At 30.8% G+C, this 26,928-nt stretch overlaps 1 protein-coding gene across 2 annotated transcripts in view; it reads left to right on the forward strand.

Annotated features, from left to right (window-relative positions):
* LOC103575582 (uncharacterized) overlaps positions 1-26,928 on the forward strand; it is a 127,125-nt gene that overhangs the window by 14,324 nt on the left and 85,873 nt on the right. The gene's annotated exons all lie outside the window — the stretch shown is intronic.

Here is a 26,928-nt window from a genome sequence, read left to right on the forward strand (position 1 = left end):
AATTTTCTGTTAATATTGATATTTATTACATATACCATGGACGTCAATTTAAATGCTTACAAATTATCTTGAACGGAGTTATTCAAAATTCCACATTGTTATCTACTGAATTTCATTTCAATGTCTAACTCTTTAAAAAAATTGTGTTCCAATTGATTTAAAGAGTCTAGTCATTAAAATGAAAATAACTAGATAACAATGTGAAATTTTGAATAGCTTTATCTGATATCATTTATGAAGAATAAAATTGTCTAGAAAAAAGATCTCATAATGTTTAGCGATATGTCTTATAGTTTCGCCGGAAAAGTAAAAAGATGTCGAAATTTGACTTCAAGCTGCAATAACTTTTGAACAGATGAATTTATCAAAATATGACTAGAGGATTTTTTAGAAGAACGTTTTATTCATTACAAAATAATATCCTGAGCTTATCTGCACAATGAGCCATTGCCGAGGTTAAATAGGAAATAGAAAATTGTGATAAGCCATGTAAATATACTAACATTAAGGATTCTAATTTTAACAGGCATCTTATATCTTTTTTTTGCAAATACTTAATAGGGGCGGATGTATACAAACGTACACATAAAACAAAAAAAAAAAAAGAAAGAAAACCCTTATGCCCGATGAATGAAAAAAAATCTCAGGATATCTATTGCTTTTTACTGATATTTTCTGAATGAAACAGAGTTGTTTGTTGATAATCAATAAAGTTTGTCCTCGCGATGAATGACAACTTCGATATCAAGTATTAGGCTGATAATTCGTTTGTGATGGCTTAAATCGCGGACTTTCAAGTTTCGTAAATCCCCTAATAAGTAATTAACAATACATCATTTAAATTATTGAAAATTATTTTGTGTGAGTATTTTGGGAAACGGAGTATTATGTGAAAGTAAAGCGCTCTTAAATACTTTGCATATAAGGTGTGCAATTAGGTTTCGTTTAAATTCTAAGTGTATTTATGATGAGCTTTTCCTGATGAAAAAAAAAATGATTTGAAATAATTCAAAACAATTTGAAATGATTTAAAACAATTTGAATCAACTAATATATTGGTATACACTTAACATGGAGCAAATCATTTTTCTTAATCAGGGTGTATACTTAATTTCAAAATTGTTCTGATTGCTTGAAATAAAAAATTTATTTTAAATTTTAAATTTCAAAGTACTATATAAAATTTTATTTTTAATTTTCAATCCTGATAGTTAGAATAAAAATATAAAATTTTAATTTTTGATGATTTATCATTTACATCAATTTAATTTCTGATTCAAATATCTGGCATAAAAAATTGAAAAAATTTTTTTTAAGTATTCTGAATTAAAATTTAATTTTTTAATTACTAATGTTACGTTCTGGCTCTAATTAAATTTAATTTAAAATTGTAGGAAATTCTTTTTTTTGAAGTCTCAAATTATTTATTCGCCACGGTGGGCGAACGAACGGTTCCACATTTCTAAGAATCGTAAATAAATAATAAATTGATAAATCGTTATTTTGCTAGCGATATTATTTTATCTATCGCCAACAATGCAACGGAAATCTCTTGCGATAAGAGAATCACCGTGGCTCGCGGATAGTCTAAACAGATGACGACGCATGAGACCCGGGCCACGACGATTCTCTCATAGAAAACCTGAGATGCAACGTTAACACTTTTGATAATGTATAACACCAAGGAGTGACAGAATCAAGTCAGTCGATCACAAGATCTAGTAGAGCTAAGAACTCTACACAAACCTGCTGGCTTGATCCTGTCACTCGGACTTTGAGGCAAAAATATATATCCGTACTTTATCAAATACGCACTCCTTATTCTAAACTTTGGGCACTGTTACCGGCAGCCTAATATTGTCACCTGTTTTGGGCGCTGATACTGGCAGCCTAAGCACTTCCTTTCCGCATCCAAAAATTCATGCCGAAAAGTCGAAAATCAGGCAAAAGGGCCCAGTTCCGCCGGATCATTCGAACGATCCACGAGGATCTCGGTCGTTCAGTTCATCAACGTCCCCGCCTAGAGGAAATGCTCGCCTCGTTGCCGAGGAAGTCCTCCTCGATCCGGTGACGTTGGTCGTTCCAAAACCGGTTAACGAGTTACCAAGTTCTAGTATCGCGTCGAGTGAAGTTCGTGACCCATCGGGCTCTGGTGGTATTATCCAACAGCTGGAGTCACTCACCCTTAAGAAGGAACCGGGCCTTCCAGGCTCGTCTTGTCCAGAGGAAGCATCAAGGGAGAACACAGTCTTCTGGACTGGTATCAGTGAGGGTTGGCAGCTGATTCCAGTGGACGTTCCATACGTCCACCCGCTTAGTGGGAGCATCCCTTTTCACGACCCTCGTTACGGGTATTATTCTGAGGCCTATTCCAAGCCGGCCGAGACGAGTACGCACCAGCAGAGGCGAAGAAGTTACGCAAGAAAGAGATTATTTGGTCCGACTTATGGGGCCCACAATCGTCACCATGGTAAGTGACTAAACTTTTTGCATAAAATAAAGGAAGGTCGACAGCTGACGCACCTGGGGTCTATCGACACCCTAATGACGTCAACCTGGTCAATTAAAAAATATTTTGTCTGATAAATATATAAGCCAGAATGTAACACTAATCTAATTTTTTTTCTGCTTCTCGTAAATATATTTTTAATTATGTTTTTATCAAATTTATTAAGTAAACAAAAGAAAAAAAAATTTGTAATAAAAGCTTCATCAGCGTCATTCTTTTTTTTTTCGATCTTTCTCTAAAAAAAGACGATCTCTTGTCATTTATCGATTTTGTTTCTGGAAGTCGTCATTTTTTTATCGTGCATAGATATGTTTTATTTAATATTAAAACGTCATATTTTTTTTTTCAAATTAATTTTTTTTCCTTCAAAATGAATTTCTCTAATCACGATTTATTGCAGACGCAATATACCGTAATTTAGATAAGAAATTAACATGGGAAAATTTCATTAATTCTCAACACGCATTGTCATAAAAAAAAAAGGATGTATTTTGAAAAAAGTGGTAATAATAATTTTATCAAAAGACAATAGTTGTCCAGGTAAAACAACTATAACTAAATATACGTCTTAGTTATACCGGTTATCAAAAAAAGAAGATGTCAAATGTGACATTCAAAAAATTTTTAACAACTTTACAAAGTTAAATAAAAAAAAAAAATAATGGATTGAACAGAAATTTCCAAGAAAGTAAGTATTGTCTAATTAACTTTGATTATTTAGTTTTTTCAAATTATACAGAAATGGCTGGTGATAAATAAAGTTCGAATTTAAAATTTAACTATTTCTGTTTTATAATATAATTTTTTTTACGACAAAAAATAATTTTTCCACAATTTTTCATTAAAACTTACAATTTTCTAAGAAAGTTTTGAAAGAAAATAACAATTTTTTTTTCTTTTTCTTTACTTGCATAACTCGTAGTTAAGTTAAAGAAGATAAGACAAAATTAGACAAGGGGTTAGATGAGATACAGGTTTCTTTTTGAAAATTTAAAATTTGTGGTTTTACACTTCCCGGGCTGACTAGTTTGCCTCCTTCTTTTGTACGAACCGTAGAATTTTTTAATGGAAACGTATTTCTTTTATTTTTACTCAAGAGTTATTTTTTCCGCTGTTTTGCCCTCTTCCCTCCGTCGCAACCCGAATTTAGTCTATACCATCTTTTCTATGATAGTAAAAATTTAACAGAATCAATTTGACATCAGTGAAAAAATATATATTATTAGGTGTACAAAAAAGTTCTACCTGTTTTTTGTCAAAAAAAAATATATTTAAAAATTTTAAATAAAATACAAATTTTAATCAAAATAACCACCATCAGCATCTACTACCCTTTGCCAACGCTCAGGCAACTGATGGATCCCACGGCGATAAAAAGCTTGATCTTTTGTCGAAATGAAATCATCTATTGTTTTTTGCATTTCGTTTTCATTTTGTAAGTGTTTGTCAGCCAAGTAATTTTGCAATGAACGGAATAGGTGAAAATCACACGGTGCAAGGTCTGGTGAATACGCCGGGTGCGGTAAAACTTCCCACTGTAAATCATTTATAGTGTGGTGGACGATTGAACTTCTATGAGGCCTGGCGTTATCATGCTGCAGTATCACTGGTCGAGGTTTTTGTCCCGCAAATCGTCTTTTATTGTTGATTTCATCTGCTAATTTTTTTAATTGACAACTGTAGCGTTCTCCAGTAACGGTTTCTCCTGGTTTGAGTAACTCATAATATAGCACGCCCCACTCATCCCACCAAATACAAAGCAATATTTTTTTCCCAAAAACATTACGTTTTGGTGTTGATGTCGTTGGTTGTCCTGGGTCTACCCAATGTTTTCGACGTTTAGGATTCTCATAGTAAACCCACTTTTCGTCCCCTGTTACAAGTTTCCACAAAAAACTTTTTTTTTTTATGTCGTGAAAGCAACGACAGGCAGGTGTCAACTCGTCTCTCTCGTTGTTCTGGAGTTAATTCATGAGGTACCCATTTTCCTTCTTTTTGAATCTTACCTAAGGCATGTAATCTTTCAGAAATAGCTTGTTGAGTAACGTTTAACTTTTTCGCAAGTTCTTGTTGTGTTTGTGCAGAATCTTGATTCAGTAATTCTTCCAATTTCTCGTCACTGATTGTTGAAGGTCTTCCAGAGCGTGGTTTATCATTTAAATTAAAATCTCCGTTTGTGAATTTCCGAAACCATCTTCGACAAGTACTGTCATCAATAACACTGTCACCATAAGTTGCACAGATTATTCTTTGAGCTTCAGCAGCACTTTTTCCTTGATGAAATTCATATAAAAGACAATGGCGGATATGCTCATTACTTACTTCCATTTTTAACTTAATAAAAAAATATATATATCGAACATTAATATATTAAAAGTTTGATGAATTTAAAGAGTACAAACAGCTGTGCATGTACATATACGTATTCATAGCTAACCTATAAATAGCTGTTAGATAACTCCATCTTTGAAAAACGGGTAGAACTTTTTTGTACACCTAATAGATGACTATTAAAAAAAAATTTGACCATGTGTGGATTTTATTTCAAAAATCCCATGATCATACAATAATCAAAATCAATGTGTGTGAGTTAATGATGCGATTTGTCTCATTAAATTTCAATTATAATAAAAATAAAAAAAAGATTCTAGAGTTAATTTTAGATTATAGATTTTAGTAATACTCGAGGAGTCACGTAGTGACTACACGTTGTTTGTTTAAAATTAACTGACTTTCGGATAATATAAAGCAACAATTGAAATAAAATAAAATAAAATAGATTGTGATTTTTATTTTTAAAATATTTATAACTTGGAAGTTTGAAATAATATAAAAATAAGTTAATTTATACTGATATTTATATTTTAGACTGATTTTAATTTTTTAATCATTTAAAGGAACTTGATTTAAATTAAAAGACCAATTTTTCACAGTGTGTCTAGTTATAATACATTTTTAAATTAATAAATAAAACTTTCTTACAAATTTTTACAAAAATATTTTAAACCTATTTTATTTACACCAGCCAATACAATAGTTATTAGAGTGGGTCAAAAAAATTGACTACTTTTTTTTCTTAGCTATATCGAAAATATTTTTCAGAATAACAAAAAAAAAAATTTCATGAAAGTTTGAGCCCTTAATTTTAATTTTAAGAGGTCTATCATCGCTATTTTCCATTTTAATTCATAATTTGATGTTTTACGTCAGAACTGCTAAAACAGGGGTGTAAAAAAAATAAATTTCCACTTATTTTTATGTAAAATTGAATTCCCTACAAAAAAGGTCTGATTGAAAATTTTCGTCAGACAAGCCGTTTCTTATTATTTAAGCTTAATAAATTGCTAAATTTTTTCGATTTAATATTTTTACTTATGAATTTTGTAACTGACGAATCAATGAATATTTAAAGAAGACCATGACAGGTTTTTAAAGGAAATTGGATGCTCTACAAAAAAGGTCTCTTAACATTTTTGCTAAATTCACTCTTTCAAAAGTTATTCAGGGTATTGAAATCGTTTTCACTCAACTTAAACCTTTAATAACTTTTGAAAGAGTGAATTCAGCAAAAAATGTTAAGAGACTTTTTTTGTAGAGTATCGAATTTTCTTTAAAAATTAGCCATAGTCTTCTTTAGATATTCATTGATTCGTCAGTTACAAAATTCATAAGTAAAAATGTTAAATCGAAAAAATTTAGCAAGTTATTAAGCTTAATTAATCGGAAACGGCTTGTCTGACGAGAATTTTCAATCAGACCTTTTTTGTAGGGAATTCAATTTTACATAAAAATAAGTGGAAATTTATTTTTTTGACACCCCTGTTTTAGCAGTTCTGACGTAAAACATCAAATTATGAATTAAAATGGAAAATAGCGATGATAGACCTCTTAAAATTGAAATTAAGGGCTCAAACTTTCATGAAATTTTTTTTTTGTCATTCTGAAAAATATTTTCGATATAGCTAAGAAAAAAAAAAATAGTCAATTTTTTTAGCCCAGTCTAATAATTATATCTTATCATTAAGTAATTTAAAAAAATTTTTTGCAGAACTTCACGAAGAAGTTACAGAAAAGAATACGGACAGTGCCACCCTTGTGGAAATTTTTCTCTGCAATAAGTGAAAATAATTCTTACAAATTGAAAATAAAAGTTTTGAAAATCTTATTTTCTCTTGAAAACTCTGAGAAACTCGTAGAAAGTCAAAAAAAATCATATCAAGTCTTGAAAAGTCAAATTTCCAGTCAAATTTGGCAATTCTGTAAGAAGAATTATTAAGACTTTTTAAAACTTTTAGCAAAAAATATTTATATGGCAATAAAAAATATTTTTCAGAGTAATTTAGAGAAATATACTGACATAAAGAATATCATTACAATAATTTGAAAAAAAATCTGTCTGTCAATTGACCGGCCCCAAAACTTGCCGCTGCTTTTCAGCTCCTTGAGCTCGAAATCATTGTTGAGAATACATTTTCGAGCTCTTCGAGCTCGAAAATACTTTTGTATACCTTAGTTTTCGAAATATAACATTTTTTACCATTTTTTCTACAACGATATCTCTCGAACGAATTCACCGATTGAGGAGGTTAAGGTGGCAATCGACGCGTTTTATTGAGTTCTAAAGTTAATCGAATTTAAAACTTGATTTATCAAGACGTTTTTGAGAAATTAAAAAAAAAAAAAAACTAAAATTTTTTTTTTTTTAATTCTTTCGTTAACGGTTTCTAGTGAACGAATGGAGCGATTCTGATGGTTGAGGTGGCATTCGACTTACAAAGTTTTAGAACTGATTAGAGCTTGGAATCAATCCATCGAGCGAATTGAAAGTTATTCCAAAAAAAACATTTTAGAAAAATTTTATTTCTAAAATATCTCTCAACGTACTCGACCGATTAAGCTCAAATTTTCAGTGCTTATAGTAAATAAGAAGCCGCGCCGAATAACACCTCGACGATCGAAATCGGTTCCTCGGACACTCGGACATCATCGTGAATTGAGCCAGGATAGCTTCCTAGGACCTCAAAACGTCGACATCCGTTGCAATTTCGATTTTCACAAATCGGGGTGAAAACAATAACTTCCCAAAATTTTTGAAAACCATCAATTTTTTTAGCGGAAAGTTAAAAATTACTCAAATAATTCAGAAACATTAGAAAATAGTAGATAATTTATGCAAAATTTTTTATTTTGCAATTAACACTAAATAATTTACTCATTTGAATCAATCAAGAAATTGAAAGGATAGGTAGGGTATTAATGAAAAACTGTTTTAATTATCAAAATGGTAAATATTTTATTGCTAATGAATAATTCTAAGTATTTAATCATTTTCTTTATTTGTAGTCAATTAAGTTGGAATATTTTACTCTAATTAAAAAATTCATCTATATATATATAAATATATATAGTTGAGGGTGGTTGTTAAAATTTGAATTTTCTCTGGCATCCTATAAAAAGCTATTTTTTAGTGAAAAAATACGAGGGAAATTTGGTTTATTTCATTATAAATAAAAAGAACATATGCCTTAGGACGATCAAACTTGATTTTTTGAGACAATCACGGTTTTTTTCAAATATCTCATGAAATATTCAGATAAAAGAAAGAAACCATGAGAACAATTTTATGGGAAATTAAATTTTTGACAAAAAATGCCATATTCATTTTTTCTATAAAATGTGTATTTAAGAAGATATTCTAAAAAAAACTTTTTTAGATCTGATGAATTGAGCTTTTTAAGAATTACGAATGTTAAAAATAACGTTTTTTTTAAATAGAGACAACTTTGTAACTCGTAACATAACATTAAAGCTTGTTATAGTTTCTAAATATTTAGGTAAAAGTTTCTTTCAACATTCGTCATTTTTAAAACGCTTATGACCTTTTTTGTCAAAATTTTAATTTCCTACAAATTTGATCTCATGGTTTTTTCTTTTAATCTGCATATTTCATGATATTTTTAAAAAAACCACGATTGTATTGAAAAATGAAATTTGATGTCCTGAGACAGGTTCTTTTTACTTAAAATGAAAAAACCAAATTCCCTACGCATTTTTTTAAATAAAAAGAAGCTTTTTATGGGGCGTCTGAGATAATTTATAACGAACACTTTAATATGTATATGATATAATATATATACATGATGCATATGAATTTGATAGCTTTCCAAATTTTTCTCTCATTTCATAAAAAACAAATTACCCCAGCAACTATTATTTTTTTGGCCCACTAATTTTTTTTTCTTTATAGTAGATAGGCAAGGGGGTTTCTGTCCCAATTAGCTTAAAAATGGGTACAATCTGTTGTATCGACTGAGGGTAAGTTAACGATTGATGATAATGTGTCGGCTGTTGGTATGCTTATCTGGGGCCTTTTTGACATCATTTTGAGCTTATTTGGGGCCTTTTTGATGCTAATTGACGTTATTTGGGGCCTTTTTGACATCATTTTGATGATAATTGGCGTTATTTGGCAGTGTTTTTACCGTCTGAGCTCATTGTGAGCTTATCTAGGACCCTTTTGAGCTCGTGTCCGCCATTTTGAGCTCGTGTCCGCCATTTTGAGCTCGTATCAGCCATTTTGAGCTCGTCTTATTATAGATGGCGCCTTGTGTGTATATTTTGAGTAGGAAAATTTGAAAACAAATTGGCCCCGTGATGGCGCTCAAGGCTGATACTTTCTCAGTCTATCAGCCTTGAGTGTCATCACGGGGCCAATTTACTTTCTGACCAATGTTTGATATATTCAAACTCGGTGTAGTACGAGCACTTGCGAGAAGCCATGCCATCTAGTGGTTTAGTTTCTTTTCCCTCTTTTTTGGCTACTGCGTAGTAGATGACGTCATCCAACAAGTCTGAACTGGTTTTTTTCCTTTGTTCTATTTCAAACTGCGTAGATGATGACGTCATCCGACAAGTCTGAACTTGTTTTCGGCCTAGTGTGGGGATACTGAGCCGAGCGTTGAGCTCACGAGCTCGCAGCAGTCAGTCTACATCGAGAAAGTTTCTAGTTAAGTTTGTAAAAAAAATAAATAGCTTGTGATTTATTACTGAATTATTTCATTACAGTGATCATTCGATTTATTTCTTAATTATTGTTTATTGTGTGTTTTAATACCAAGTAAGTATTAAATTATAATAACATTCAAATTATGTGTTATTGACTGAAAAATTAATTAATTGAATTACTAGTTTTCAAGATGGATCTATCAAAACTGAATGAAATCAACACCTTGGCATACATCTTGCCTGTTAAAAAACTTCAGGAACTGGAAGCCGACGAGACATATAAAATAACTGAAGTCAAAAAAATATTAACGCAATATGGACCTAAAGTAATTGCCAACCTGGATGATGAATTCACAATTTACTTTCCTGCAAGAACAAACAACGAATTGATAGTTAATGAAGATAAATTAAAAACTCTTATCGACATGGTGTCTCAAGAAAATCTTGATCTTTTATTTCATGGATCTAAATACAATAGATTTGAATTTGTCACGCGATAATTATAAATGAACTTTTTTTCAGAATACTCATTTTTTAATAAAAAAAATATATAACTCCATTTTCTTTCCATTTCTTCTTTATGAACCTAGACATTTTATGTATATGTGTAAGTTTGTGTATAAAACTTCATTACTATGTGTTGAATTAATAATAATAAAAATATCAATGTATGCTAAGATAAAGTTTTTGTGCTTAATAAAAAAAATTGTTAACTGTCAAGAGACTAAAATCAACAAAAAATTTTTAAGTTGCATATTTCTACTATTAAAATGGCATAAACAGGTACAAATTGAAAAAACTAATCAAATATACTTAATACATATTTTATTTGAATAAATTTTTATATTTTTAAACATAAATATTAGTTTCATAAATCAATATAATCATATTTCAATTTATTTATACTTTTTTCTTAGTTTGAATAAATATAAGCTTTTACAATAAAAAAGAAAATAAAATAAAAGTAGCTTAATTTATAAAAAATATTTGTATTTTTCTTAAAACTTAGCATTAGTTCAATATTATAATGTCTGATTATTCCAGTTAGAAACTTATTATATCTTAAGTGTATTCAATGAAGCAGTCAGACTATTTAAATTAACGATCAAAAATCGTTTTTAAATAAAATTTTAATTATTAGGAAATATTTTTTCCGAATTGATATAATAATGGTGATGTGTAATTATTTACATCAAAAACTTAATAAATAAGTATTTGCATTCATTTAAGCAGTCAGCTTATTGAAATCAACGATTAAAACAATTTTTAAATAATAGACTTTAACCACTGAGAAATATTTTTTAAACTTAAATATCACTTTCTTAAAAACAATAATGAAAAACTAAATATTTTTGATTCTTAAATATCACTTTCATTATAGTTGTATTCAATTACTAATTTTTAATCAAGCTTTTTTAATCATCAAAGATTTCATTGAACCCTTCATCAATAAGATCTGAAGTTTAAGCATCCGCAATTACATCAAGATCATTTGCTCGTTGTTGATGATAATGCACAATGTTTCTAAATAAACCAGCATTCCAATTATCAACAATTTGGTAAGTCACAGGATTTGGTGAATCATCAGTCAATTTTAAAAATGTTCATATCAAACATTGGTTTGATATCCATAATCTTGTGATTATACCATCCACCACTACCACAGCATTTTCGAAATCTACATCTTGAGCTAATAGTGGTTGCAATTGAGCGGTTATTAATCTCGTCAGATTTGATATTGAACGGTTCATCAGCCATGGTTTTGGTACAATTGCCCCATACCGAAGAATAGATCCCATGGATGGATAAACTAAAATAAAGATTTTTATAATTAAATATATAAATTCAACACTATATCAAAAAGTAAAATTTATTAACAAATAAAATATTACCAGGCATTGCCAGTCCAGCTTGTATTAAATTTTGATGGTATGAATCATAAAGTTCTGGGTACATGGTGACAAGGAGATTTCCTGAGAATCGATAATGTGCAGGTGAAGGAATTTGATCTCCTGGGATCTTAAACCACCAAGAAAAATTATTCTGCACAATTGTAAGTACTGTGGTTATGTTATTTATTGAAATTAATGACTCATGAAAAGATTCCCCACCACGTACTACCAATCCCAACTGGTTGGTTATTAATCTTAGTAATGAATGGAAATCTTCATTCACCCATTGATTAGGAATGATGATTTCATATCCCAATGTATTACCCATTTGTTGATGTTGATGTACTTTATCTATAATTCAAAATTATATACATATATATTTATATATAAATATATATTCTAAAAAACTTTCTATGATAATTATGACTATCCGATGAAATATAAAAAACATCATCTAACTAGTAACACAATATACACTCAACTGATGTCATGTTCCACCTTAATATGTTTTTATATTACTTTGCTAAACAATTTGATTATTAACTTTTACATTCGATTATGCATTGATAGATTTTTAAGTCGATTAATAATAAATCAAAGTCTAATCAATTAATAATAAATCAAAGTCTAATTAATTAATAATGAATAAAGTCTAATTAATTAATAATGAATCAAAGTCTAATTAATTACAATGATACTTACAAAATGTAGAAAATCAGCGACCAGCACTGAACGAGCTTAGACGCTTTTGGATTTAAGTTAAGAGATCTCATTGTCATAAGTAAACATTTTTTTTCTAGAACTAAGCAGCCAATAACAGTATATATGACTGAAAATTCAAAATCTGATTGGCCTATTCCACTATGACGTAGTTGTTGTTGTTACCAGCAAGTTATAACGTTAGTAAAAAAAGTTAGTAAATATTTTTTGATGAACTTTATATCAAACATACAATCGAATACATATCCTGTTGCGATATTGAGCATTATTTTTAAGAATCAATTAATCATATATATCGAATGAAAATTGATTGTGATAATGGCAGTCAAATTTTTAAATTTGAATAAATTAAACTTATAATAGTAAAAATTGCAAATCTAATAATTATACATACCTGACAAATATTTTTTTATTCAAGTCAATTAAACAATTTGTTTTTAAACTTAAAAATATATTGAAAATTAAGCATCATATTTAAAAAATATTAATAAAGAATTATACTCTTGGTGGTAAAAATTTAAATAAAGTATGAGTAACTTTGAGTAAACTTATGAGAATAAAAATTTTAAATTTAATAATTATACATACCAGACCAATATTTTTTCTTCAAGTCAATTAAGCAATTTGTTTAAAAATTTAGAATGTATTAAAAATTAAGCATCATATTTAAAAAATATTGTTACTCTTGACGGTAAAAATTTTAAATTAAAAAATTATACATACCTGGCAAAATATATTGAAAATGAAACTAATTATTTTTTATTTATCACATTTTTTTATAAATTATAATTAACTTAATCTATTAATTTTATTAAAGGTTAAAAAATAAAAGATTCAAGTATTATTAAATCAAATTAGAGTTTTTATTAGGTGTTTATAAACCAATTTTTTAACATTTTTACATTTTCAAGTGCACATGAATAATTATTATTATTGCTATTAAATTGGCAATGATATTTACAAAAATCATTGTTCAATAATTTTAAATTTTTTAGTACGGGACATTTAAAATCATCTAAATCAATTACAATTTTCTCGTGTTCAATTAAATCTTTTATCCATAACTTTTTTTCATAACCCTTCACGTAAATATATTTATAATAACGTGTTACATAATTAATTTCTTCATTCAGATTATAATATGATGAATTTCCAGCATTCCAGTTAATTCCATGATAATAATGTGTTACCCAAGTATTTAGACGTTGATATTGATGTGATAATGATTTCCAGTGATAAGGTGGCTTGAATAATGTACATGATAACTCTTCAACATCATCAATTACATGTTGAATTGTAATTGTATCATTTCCATTTTTATAGCTTGTATCACAATGACTGTCAACAAACAACTGAAGTATTTAAAAATTCAGCTCAACTATTTTTTTATTATTTCCCCACCACTCTATTTTTTAATTAATTTGATTGGCTTAAAAAATTCCTTTGTTCTATTTTTTAACTGCGTAGTTAGAATGTTCTAGAATATTTATTTTTAGATGGTGACTCACCCAGTTCCGAGAAAAAAACTTTCCTTTGTTCTATTTTTTAACTGCGCAGTTAGAATGTTCTAGAATATTTATTTTTAGATGATGACTCATCTAGTTCCGAGAAAAAAACTTTCCATTATTATTTTAATTGCGCAGTAGAATATTTATATTTAGATGATGACTCAATCGATTCTATTTTTAGATCATGACTCATCCAGTTAAATTTTTAACTGCGTAATAGATGACGTCAAACTTTCCGTCGCGCCATCTAGATCTTAGGTTATTTTGATGCAATCTAGGGAATTTTTATTCTTTTCTAGGGAATTATTGTCATTTTCTAGGGAATTTTTTCAAGTTTCTGGTGATTTCATTTTATAAGGTTGGTACTTTTGAGAACTAGAAACTTTCTACTGCGCAATTGATGAGTCATCCCTACCTATAAAAGTACCGCGCGAGAGCATACTTCACAAAAAGAAGTACGAGTTCAATTAATGAAGTACAAATCTCTGCTCAAAATATCTCCAACGATTTGAAGTTCTTTGTGTGTGCGTTTTAAAATTTTTTTTCTAAAAATTTTTTTGTAACAAAAAAAATTTTTAATAAACAATTTTTTAAGTGAATATTTAAACAATATATAAACAATTTTTCAATCATTATTTAAACAATATATAAATAATTTTAGTGACAAATTTTTAAATGAACAATCGTAGTGATGTTTTAAAAATTTATTAATTTATATATAATCCTAGTGTAGTGAGAAACAATTTCTAAGTAGTGATTTGAACAATATATAAATAGTTTTAGTGATAAATTTTTAAATGAGAAATCTTAGCGATTTTTTTCAAATTTATTTTTTACTAAACTTGTTAATTTATACATAAAAACTACTTAATAAACAATACTAGTGACAGACAATTTCAAGTGTAAATATAAACAGTGACTTTAGAGATGAACTTTTAAAAAATGGCACAAAACGATTTTATTGCGGCGCTTCAGCGTCCAGTAGATTCAATAATTAAATCATTTAATGATTTACATGATCAGCCATTAGCTGAAGAACATTCTCAAAAGTGTTATCAAGTCTGCGCTGATACAATTGATTACTTCAATGAGATCTTGCTAGATCCGCAAATAAATGTTCAAGTCAGAAGAAGTGTACGAGCAAATATTGTACTTTTGTACTGGTATGCAGATCAATTTGCACAATTAAGTGGAGATGTAACTGGTGGTGACTTGCGTGCAAACCGACGTCTCATCAAGTGGCAAGATCTTGAAAACGCATTTTCTAATAATATTAGATCAGGATGCGTGGTGAATCAAGCTCATACTGATCTTCATGCTTTTCTTGATGATGCTCAAGATCTTATAACTGGAAAAGTTGAGAATATGCTCAGAGATGTTGCTGGGCTTAAAGTAAATGTTGAATTGATTTGCAAATTTCGAAATGTAAAAGCTGAAAATGTGATTAAAGAAACAAAGTCGTTCAACACAAAGAGCCGAGACATTTTACCCGCAACATCTCTTGCTACTTGGTATAAAGATCACATCAATGATTAATTATTGAAGAAAGTCGAGGAATTCAATTAAAAAGACTCTGGGTGGAGTTTAACTGAAATCCACAGTTAGATAATTACAATGTCGAGATATGCACCTCTTCAAGCTGGAGATTCAACGTTCGTGAAACTACCCAAGGACATTCAAGCAAAAAAAGCAGTTTTAAACATTGAAAATTTTGATGAACACTGTTTTCTATGGAGCGTTGTAGCAGCATTACATCCTGCTACTGAAGGACATCCTGAGAGAAAAATATCATATCCTCACTTCAGCTCTATATTAAAGTATGAAGGTATAAAATTTCCAATCACTTTAAATGATATCCCCAAATTTGAAAAATTAAATAATTTACCAATTAATGTCTATGGTATCGAGTCAGAATTTTGTAATAAAAAATCCGATAAAAGTACAATAATTCCTTTGTATCTAAGTAAACTCATAAAGTCTGATAAAAAAGTTATTCATCTCTTAATGGTACAGCAAAATATTAAATAAAATATATCTGATTTTGATATTAAAAATTTTCAACCGAAATTTCACTTTGCTTTGATCAAAGATCTTTCACGATTAGTTAAAACCCAAATTACAATGTCAAAATGCAAATTATTTTTTTGTGATCGATGTTTGAATCATTTCAAATATGATTATTCATATGAAAATCACAAAGCTGATTGTTTTAAAATGAATAAAGTCCATATGACATTTCCAAAGGAAAAAGATCAAATTTAAAAATTCAAAAGCTACCGATACAAAGACACTGTACCTTTTGTTGTGTATGCGGACTTGGAATGTACACTAGAAAAAACCCAAGGAGATGATGAAACTCAGAAGCATGTTCCACACAGTGTAGCATTCTATGAACATTGCAGTTATGACAATAAATTATCTAAATTTGAATTAAATCGTTCAAAATTTTGTATTGATTGGTTTATTTTAAAGTTAGAAAAATTAGCTATCGAGTATGAAGGATATTTAAAAAATCCCATACCAATGAAGCCGCTTACTAAACAGCAGCAAGAGACACATGATCAAGCAACTGTTTGTCATATTTGCGAAAAAATAATTACAACAAATACAGATAAGTGTTATGATCACTGTCACTTCACTCGTAATTATCGCGGCCCAGCACATATATCTTGTAATGTCAATTATCCCAAGTCACATGTTATTCCCATAGTATTTCACAATTTATCCGGTTATGATTCACAAATTTTAATTAAAAGTCTAGCTACATTAATTAAAGGTGATGTTACTTTACTACCAATTAATAAAGAAAAATATATATCTTTCACGAAATCAATAGAAAATACTTCAGTGTCATTACGCTTCATAGACTCATTCAGATTTATGGCATCAAGCCTTGAAAAATTAGCTTCATATCTTGGTGATGATGAAAAGCTTATAACGAAACTTCATTATCCTGATCTCGATCAATTTAAACTAGTTACGCGCAAAGGCATATTTCCATATGAATATATTTCAAGTATTGACAAACTTAATGACAAACAATTGCCTGATCAAGTGTCATTCTTCTCAAAGCTAACAAATGAAAGTGTCTCTGATGAGGATTATTTTTTTGCTCAGCTAGTCTGGAATAAATTTAACATCAAAACACTGGGAGAGTACTCAGATTTATATCTTAAAACTGATGTACTTCTTCTTGCAGATGTCTTTGAAAATTTTAGACGTAGCTGCTTTGAAACTTATAATCTTGATCCATTACACTACTATACTGCTCCCGGTCTGTCTAATGATGCAATGTCAAAATACACTGGTGTGGAACTTCAGCTTCTTACTGATACTGAAATGGTACTTTTTATCGAGAAAAGTATCAGAGGTGGGGTATCTCAGTGTACAAACCGATATGCTGCTGCAAACAATCGGTACATGGGTGAAGACTTTGATCCAAGCAAAGCTGAATCATATTTAATGTACTATGATGTAAAAAACTTGTATGGTGCAGCAATGAGTATGTCATCGCTGACGGGTTCATTTGAGTGGGTGGAAAATGTTGATGATGATGTAAATAAATTTTTTAATGATAATGACAGTGTAGGATATAAATTAATAGTAGACTTAGAGTATCCTGAGCAGTTACATGAACTCCATAAAGATTTACCGCTGTGTCCAGAACACTTTGTACCGCCAGGATCCAAACACTCGAAATTATCAACTACTCTATACGATAAAAAAAATTATATAATACATTTGTCACGGCTGCTACATTCAAAAATTTTTGATTTTTTTTTCTCTCTTCCAAAATAAGTACACACTAAAACCTCCTGTACGTAAAGCTTTTTGTGTATAACACTAACTTACTGAAGCCAGAAGTCGTACCGGACAAATATACCTACCTGAGCGTTGTCAACGCTTTACAATTAAGTCGTATTGTACTAATGGACCACGCGTATTATATATTTGTCTTTCTGGAAATTTCATCATTTTTATTTAACGTACTTTTAAAATTTATGTATCCGTTCCCATTTAACTAATCTAAGCATAGAAGCGGTAGTCTTCTTTGATTTTTCATCTTAAATCTATAGACCACCCAACTCATGCGCACCTGCATGTGATTCTTGGAAATTAGAGAAAGCTAATGGAAACCTCCAAATTTATGGTTTCCTACACGAGCATGCTCAGCGACAGAGTGGCGCCAGGTCATCAGCCTACTTTAATAGTCAAAATCTGTTTCCCAGGGATCACACGTGTGCATGGGCCTAGAACTTTCGGGCGAGTCCGAGTCCTCTCGTATGGGAAACTGGTTACCACCACTTTTCATATGCGAGGATCATATAAAAAGACCATGGACTTTAGCTCATCAGTTCTTTTGGGAATCAAACTCTGAACCTTACCGAACTCCGGACACTTGACGGTGTTCGTGGCTAGAGGATTGATATCCCGATTGAGCATTCGGTCACGTGAGCCCAGATCATTGGATCGGTCCTTGATCGTCGTAAGCACTCGTATAATCGGTATATTATTTTCTACTAGCTTCAGAAGCATAATCAACGCGATATTAGCGTATAGCATCCGATCACGTGAGCCCAGATCGTACGATTGGTCCTTGATCGTTGTAAGTCGTGAACTAATATCAACCGTTTAGCACCGGTACAGCATTGATTATCTTCATCTTATTATAATCCATTTAATTTCATTCATTTTATTATTTTTATATTGAAATATACCACGAGAAACGTGAAGAATCAAAGAATATTTTACCGCGATAAATGCGAAGATTTTGAATAATATTTTGCCGCGAAAAGGCGAAGAATTTGAATAATATTTAGAAATATTTTCACCGCGAAAATACGCGAAGATTTTATACATTTATATTTTATATTACCGCGAAGACGCGAAGACTTTGAATACATTGAAATTATTTTACCGCGAAAAGCGCGAAGACCTTCATTTTAATTTAACCTACAGAGATTTAAAACGCATAAACATTGAAGCTTATACAACCAGGTAGACTAAATAAATAAATAATTCGATAAATTAAAATCACATTAATTGACCGCGAGAACGCGTCGCGAATAAGTGTCCTGTGTAACTGCTGAAAGTCTTGACACCTCACCAAAACCTGTTTAGGGTAAGTTTTTAAATATTGTAACCATTGTTTGGTATTTTTATTTTTATATACTCTGAAATAATTGTAACCCATATGCATGAAACATTTGCTTTTATATTTACTATTCTAAATATTGCCATTTGTAACCCTTTTGTATTTTGAGAATATTGAGTTATTTAATAAATAAATACTCGTTAACATAAAACATTTGAAAACATTATTTAACAGACAATTTTACTTTAACAATGAGATACTAGCTTCACGAGGCTTTTCGGCAACCCACCTTCCTTTATCCCTTATTTTACTTCCTGTCTAGCCGCTCAGACCGATAGTTCCCAGTAGGGGGTACACAATCTTACGTTTACCGCTCGACGTTTGATTGTGAAATTAGATCAGTCACATAATAAATTGGAAATCGTTTTGGGTTTTATCAATATTGTCTTCAACAATATTGTGTGGGCGCGAATTAAATATAAAATAGAATAAACTGAGCATTTGGTCACGTGAGCCCAGGTCATAGGATCGGTCCTTGATCAATGTAAGTACCTTTTTATTCACTATACTTTATACGAATATCGTACCTACGCCCATCACGATCTCCAATCGTGACACATTACAAAAATTTAAAACAATGTCTAGAGTTAGGATTAAAATTAACAAAAATACACAGAGTACTACAGTTTAAACAATCACCTTGGCTCAAAAGTTATATTGATAAAAACACTGACTGTAGAAAATTAGCAAAAAATGAGTTTGAAAAAAATTTTTATAAACTCATGAACAACGCTGTATTTGGTATGACTATGGAAAATGTTAGAAAGCACAAAGATGTACAATTAAAAACTGAATGGGATGGTAGATTTGGCGTCAAAGAATTGATATGTAAGCCAAATTTCCATAGTCTTACCATGTTTGATAAAGATATGGTAATTATTGAGATGAAGAAAGTAAAAGTCTGTTTCAATAAACCTATTTATGTCGGCTTTTGTATTTTAGATTTATCTAAAACATTCATTTATGATTTTCATTATAATTATGTAAAAAAGAACTTTAAAAATAATGAGTCTAAATTAATGTACACAGACACAGACAGTCTCATCTATCATTTTACTGTACCAGATGTCTATAAAATCATCAAACGTGATATCTCAAAGTTCGACACCTCTGACTACCCGATGAAAAAAGTTTTTGTCTAATTATATATGATTATATATAATCATATATGAAGTTATATATAATCATGCATGATTATATATGGGGTCAAATATAATTATATGTGACCCCATACATATCTAGATCTGATCATACCTGGCTGTTATTAGCCCATATATAAGTATATATATGATTAGATCTGATCAGATCTGATTATATATGAGTCTATATATAATTAGATCTGATTAGACATGACTGATACAAATCCATATATAATTAGATCTGATCAGACATGGCTAATATAAATTCATGTATGGTCGTGCATAAGTTTATATATGATCGGATCTGATTAGACATGACTGATATAAAGTTATATGTAGTTATATATATATATATATATATATATATATATATATATATATATATATATTACATAATATGACAATTTTTTAATATAAATGTTATTAAATTTTTATTTTGTCAACTATCAAATAAACTTAAATCCCCAATACTTAAAAAATGTTCAAAGGTTTCGGCAGAAATTTAAAAGTATTAATCGATATCGATTTATATATGAATATTTATAAGTTAATAGATAAATAGATTTGATTATATGTATCTAATGAATTCTATTGTAATTTATGTACAAAATCAAATTCATTATTAGGTGCATTATTAACGTATGATGTATCGACTTGTTTATTTGAGTTAAGTAATGCTATAAACTTTCCTATATTGTAAGTTCATAACAGACTAGAGGATCAGAGTACAATCCAGCGATCACTAAGGTTAAGCAGCATCGGCGTAGGTCATTGATTGGATGGGTGTCTTCGTAGTAAAGTGGTGGTCAACGAATAGTATTTTTTTTTTTTTAATTAAATTTAATCGATATTTATATTGGTGAAAACAATAAATCCTAATTAAATTACCCTGCTTAAAAAATCCCATAGATTCTTATAGCTGTATGTATAAGACCCTATACTTAACTATAGTATTTCTCATAGAACTCATTAATTCTTATAAAATCTCTATAGGAATGGATGAGAATTTATTGGATTCTATGAGATTTTCTAAACAGGGTACTTAATTAATAATTTAAAGGTATTCTAAATGAGATTTTAAAAATGACTATATTCATTCATGCATGATCATGTATAAATAGATCTGATTATATATAATTAGACCTGGCCAATTTTTGGATCCAATCATATATAGATAATTATGCATAATTATATATGATTAGACAAAAACTTTTTTCATCGGGTACCCAAAAGATAATGTATATAATATGCCATTAGCTAATAAAAAAGTCCTGGGTCTAATGAAGGATGAAAACAATGGTGAAATCATGACTGAATTCACTGGACTCAGGGCGAAATTATATGCATTTAAAACATATAAAAACAAAAAAGCTAAAAAACGTGCAAAGGGAGTCATGGGTCCTACTTTGAGAACCATCACGTTTGATGATTTCATGCAATGTTTAAATAATCATCTGACTTTAACTAAAAAGCAATATTTAATAAAATCGAACAAACATAATGTTAAAACAATTGCGCAAAATAAAATTGCATTGAGCTGGGCTGATGATAAGCGCCAGCTCATTAATGACAGCCACGATACCCTACCATGGGGCTATAAAAATAAGAAAATAATTGTAGATGATGATGATGACGATGAGATAATAATTAAAAAAAGAAAACTTATGTAAATTAGTTTTAAGGTATAAAAATAAAAGAGAACTTATTTAAATAAAAAATGTCAATATTATTGTTAAGTTTTTTTTTTTTTTTTTTTTTGTAAAATTAGTTTTAAGGTTTGAAAATAAAAAAAATGTATATACAATTAAAAATTTTGTTTTTATTTATTAGAATATAAGTTTTACATATCAGATTTTTTTAATCCAGCTGTTGTGGGAGCTATCGAAGCCGAGCCACTTTACGTACAATTTATTTCCGCGTTTTTTTATAATTTTCTACACTAGATATACATCTGGATATTTGACTTTGCTGAGTTTTTCTGCATAAAATCCACCTTTAATTGGCTTATCCTGATAGTCTACGAGCTTATACGTTGTTGGATTTGTTTTCTGCACTGTCTTAATTGTAAAAATTTCCGTCGTCCAGTTGGGTGTGTAACCTTTCTCAAACATATGTTTGTACTTGCTGATTCGAACTTTGTCTCCGACTTTGAATTTATTTTTTCGTGCTTGTTGCTGAGCTTGAAGAGGTTTATAGATTCTTTCCAACAGTTCTTTTTCATTAGCAGCAGTTACATCAGCAGGTTTCATTTTCATTGTCCGATGTTTGGTATTATTGTAAGTATCCAATAAGTCTTGTAGTATATCAATCCATTTATAAGCACCACGTGCAGAGAATTCACGCCACATTTTATTTTTAAGTGCCCTGTTAAATCGTTTACATATGGACGCCTTCAAGTTGCTGAATGTCGAGTACATGTTGATGTTTTTACGTTGCATGAGTTCTTGAAATTCTTTATTATAAAATTCTTTGCCTTGGTCAACGTGCAGATTTTTTGGAACACGACCTAGTTGAAATATAGATTTCATTGCACTTGTGACATCACTGCCACTTTTACTCTTAATCGGTACAGCCCAAGCATACTTTAAAAAATATCTATAACAGTTAGCAGATATTTGTTTCCTTTGTTTACTGTTGCATAAGGAATCATTTCAACTAAGTCAGCTTGCCAAGTTTCATCAAGTGCTCGTATGTCAACATGACGACGTTGATAATTTCTGCGTGCTGGTCTGTGCAACTCATACGCTATTACTGATTTCTTGTCCTCCATTGTTAACAAAAATTTTAGCTTCCAATTCTTTTATTCGCTGTGTATTTCTACTGATTAAGTCTTTTTGTAACTTTATACGTTTTATTTCAACTTTTAATTCTTGATTTTCTTTTTTTAATAGCTTTACAGCAGAGTCGAGTGTTACCACTTGAGAGTGTAAATGTGAAATGATCTCAGACTGATCATTCCTTATACTATCATACATTAAAGATAGCTCGAGATATACAAGATCACGTGTAAATTTAACAGTTGCTGCATCGCTATCTTCAGCAGGTTTGCCAACATGACACAGTCTCTTGCGCTCAACATCATACTGTCCGTCAACAGTTACTTGAAATCCTCGTCCAGGTGGTCCTGGCGATCCACTGATTACAGTACCAGTTGGAAATGAACGTCCAAATATATCGATACTCATTTTTGCTCTTTTCACTTCAACAGTCCGCGAGTAAATGACATAAATTTGACACAGCAGAAGCTAATAAATAATCCCCGCTTCTCGTAGCTCTTCGATAATTGATATGATTTCATTGGTGTGACTTGGATTTCCAGCTGCTTGAGATGCCATGAGTAAACGCAGACGGTCAACTAGCTCATTTGGATCATCCCAGTAGACATAATCCATCCGTGATTTTTTCTTTTTCGCAATCATAAAATTCGGTAATCCTTTACCTCTTGATAAGTTTGCATTTTTATCGAGAAAATCGGCAATATAATTATTATACTTGATTGTCGAGTCTTCATAAAAACTACCATCTGGTTTATAATTTTTTCTATGAGTATTTGTCATTTTAATAATTTCGAGATATTTATTTTTATCATTCTGCGTGACTTTTGAATCATCCGGCGATTTTTTAAATAATAATTCCAATAAACCAGGAGTAACAGAGTAATTTTTATTTTTTATTCTAATCTCATTATCGTCAAAAGTTATTTCAGAATCACCAATATAAAAATCATTAAAACGTCGACGAATACCATATCTCATATCAATATCTTTACTTCTTCTGTACACTTTAGCTAAATATGATTTTATTTCACCACTCACTGGCTTAGCGGGGGTACTCGATGCAGCAGGAAATACTTGTGTTTCTTCCAGAGTCCCACTTCTATCTTCAGAGATAATACTATCATAATTACTGGCATCATCAAATTCTGTATCATTATTCACCGTTGAATTATCATCTTTAAATTCTTCTTTGATTTCTTGCTTGATTTCTTGTTTAATTTTATGCTTAGACGACTCGACTAGACTCTGCAGAGGTGTAACAATAGGCTTGAACATTTCACCCATTGCCTTCTCAGCTGTGTCTTTACCCAACTTAAGCATTCTGTGCTTTCGTCGGATAGCATCACTAGCCTGGGATATCTGATGTAAGACATCTCTCTGCTTTGAAAGCTCCTCGGTCTTCATGTTGATGGGTTAAAGTTCACTTAATCTTTGATGACTATTTTTCAAGTACAAGTTAATTTATACTAATAAAGCAGTCGAATCCTTTTCTATATCTTCCACTATTTAGCTCACTGTCTTTGTCAATCACTACGAAACCATATTTACCATTCCAACATGCTAAACACAAGTCTTTGAATAAATTGTATGACATGTCAGTATTTACATGATCATCATACACATGTTTTAAGTTCATCTCATCTTGACGAAAGAGAACTATAAAATTCGCATTGTCGCGTATCAAATGTTTAGGGATACGTGTATAAGTCTGACAGAGATAAAAACTGTCAACATCTTTATGTCGACCCATACAAAAGTATGCTCTGATATGATCTTGTTTTTTACAAGCAACATCATCGAATATCATCAATGAGTTTGGTTTTGCATCTTCCGGTTTCAGTACTTCTTCATGCTCATTGAATGTAAAAAATTCAATATCTCATATTGGTTTAAGTAGTGATTCTAAAAATTTATATTTCGGCTGGTTCAGAGATTTTGAGTAGAGATAGATATTATCAAATCTCAAGCCGTTGGGGTGTATGATGAGTGAGAGCAGAGCATTTGTTTTTCCACAATTTGATGGGCCATAAAATATAGCACGTACACTGTTTGGCAATAAAGCACCGTGTCTCTTGACTTTTTTCACTCCTGTACCTTGAACAATTTGATCAAAATTTATTACTGGCAACTTGGCCTGTTGACTTTTAAACTCCATGTTGATAGTTTGCGATCACAACAACAACTCACTCAGCGAGCTATAAGTACCAGGTTTTATATAATTTTAAGTTAGTCATGATGCTGCTACTATGGAGAGCAGACGTGTAGAGACCAGTGGTAGAGGTTTCGTAAACAGTATAATCAATGAGCTACCATTTGAACTACATATACCTGGATATCAGTACTGTGGACCAGGTACAAAACTAGCCAAGAGATTAGCTCGTGGAGATCCTGGAATTAATCCTCTGGATGCTGCGTGTAAAGAACACGATATCGCATAGTCATATAATCGTGAAAATTTGGTGGCACGTCACGAGGCTGATCAAATACTTGCTGAGAAGGCGTGGCAACGTTATCGAGCAAAAGACGCTGGTATTGGTGAAAAAGCTGCTGCGTGGAGTGTAAATAAAATCATGAAGATGAAAAAAAGATTCGGTATGGGGTTGATGAAGAGAGCAGCTGGTAAGAGAAAGCCTAGCAAAAGAAAGACTGGCAAGAGAAAGACTAGCAAGAGAAAGACTAGTGTAAAGAAACAAGTAGCACTAAGACAAGTTGTCACAGCTGCCAAAAATTCTATGACTCCTGGAGGTGATCCAATTAAAACAGCGTTGAAGGGTGCTAGTCAGGCCGTTGAAAAATCTGGTGGGAAGAAAAATATCAGGCTGCCACGAATTTTACCAGTTCCATCGAAAGTTGGTGGTGTACTACCATTTTTAATACCACTTTTTGCCGGCCTGAGTGCAACAGGAGCTTTGGCTGGAGGTGCAGCTGGTATAGCGAAAGCTGTAAATGATGCAAGTGCTGCTAAAAATCGATTGGAGGAGAGCAAACGACATAATTTAAAAATGGAACAAATATCCATGGGTAAAGGTTTATACTTGAGACCTTACAGACGTGGTATGGGCTTATACTTGAGACCATATCCAGCAGGCAGAGGATGCAAGTCAAAAAACAAGTAGAGCTACCACATCGAGCACTCACAAACATCGATTTACTGAAATACGCTAAAGCTCTAAAAATTCCAAACTTTCGTGGTGTTTTTATGAGAAATGATTTACCTGAAGCTGGACCAAAAAAAAATGAATCAGCTATTATTAATCTTGATGATAAACTTGGACCTGGTACTCATTGGGTTGCTTACAAGAAAAACAATGATAAAGTTGTTTACTTTGACAGTTTTGGTAATTAACAACCACCGCAAGATCTTATGGAATATCTCGATGTTGGTAGCGTAAAATATAATCACAAAAGATATCAGGATTTTGATATAATTATATGTGGACATTTGTGTCTCAAATTTCTCATTGGACAACTATAAATTGATGTGACTCTGTGTACAACACATCAGTCATGGCCGAGTCACATTAACGTTAACGAGATCTACATCCGTGTTGGAGGCCAACTACTTCCCACCAATTGAATTATCACCAAATAAAAATTATGTCCTGGGACTTGTAGAGTTATTAACATTTAATTCAATACCTAATATTGATAATGGTGCTAATAAATTCTATGTCTCTTATCCTATGGATAATATTGATATCGAAAAAATTGATACAAATAATAAAAATAATGTTGATGAGAAAAAAATAGTCAAGAAAAAAAGAGCTAAAAGAAATGTAGCAATAATTACAAAGTTTGATAACAATGTCTCAGTAACTGAAGATAATACAATGAGTGAAAATACAGAAGCTGGAAAATATGAAACTGTTGAAGAGAGAGTATTGACAATACCAACAGGAAGTTACGAAATCACCGACATTGAAAAATACATTCAAAAGAAATTACAAAGACTCAGCATCAGCATCAGAGCCAATAATAATGAATTGCGAAGTGAAGTTAAGTGTGATCAATTTGTGAATTTTACACCTCAAGATTCTATTGGTGGACTACTGGGATTTGCAAATCGAAAGCTAGCACCACATAAAACTCACTCATCAGATTTACCAGTGAAGATATTAAAACTCAATGCTCTGAGGGTTGAGTGCAACATCACATCAGGCGCTTATATAAATGAGCACAAAGTTCACACTATTCATGAATTTTTTCCAAGTGTACCACCAGGG

This window comes from Microplitis demolitor, chromosome 2 (assembly GCF_026212275.2).
Source record: "Microplitis demolitor isolate Queensland-Clemson2020A chromosome 2, iyMicDemo2.1a, whole genome shotgun sequence".
NCBI lineage: Eukaryota > Metazoa > Arthropoda > Insecta > Hymenoptera > Braconidae > Microplitis > Microplitis demolitor.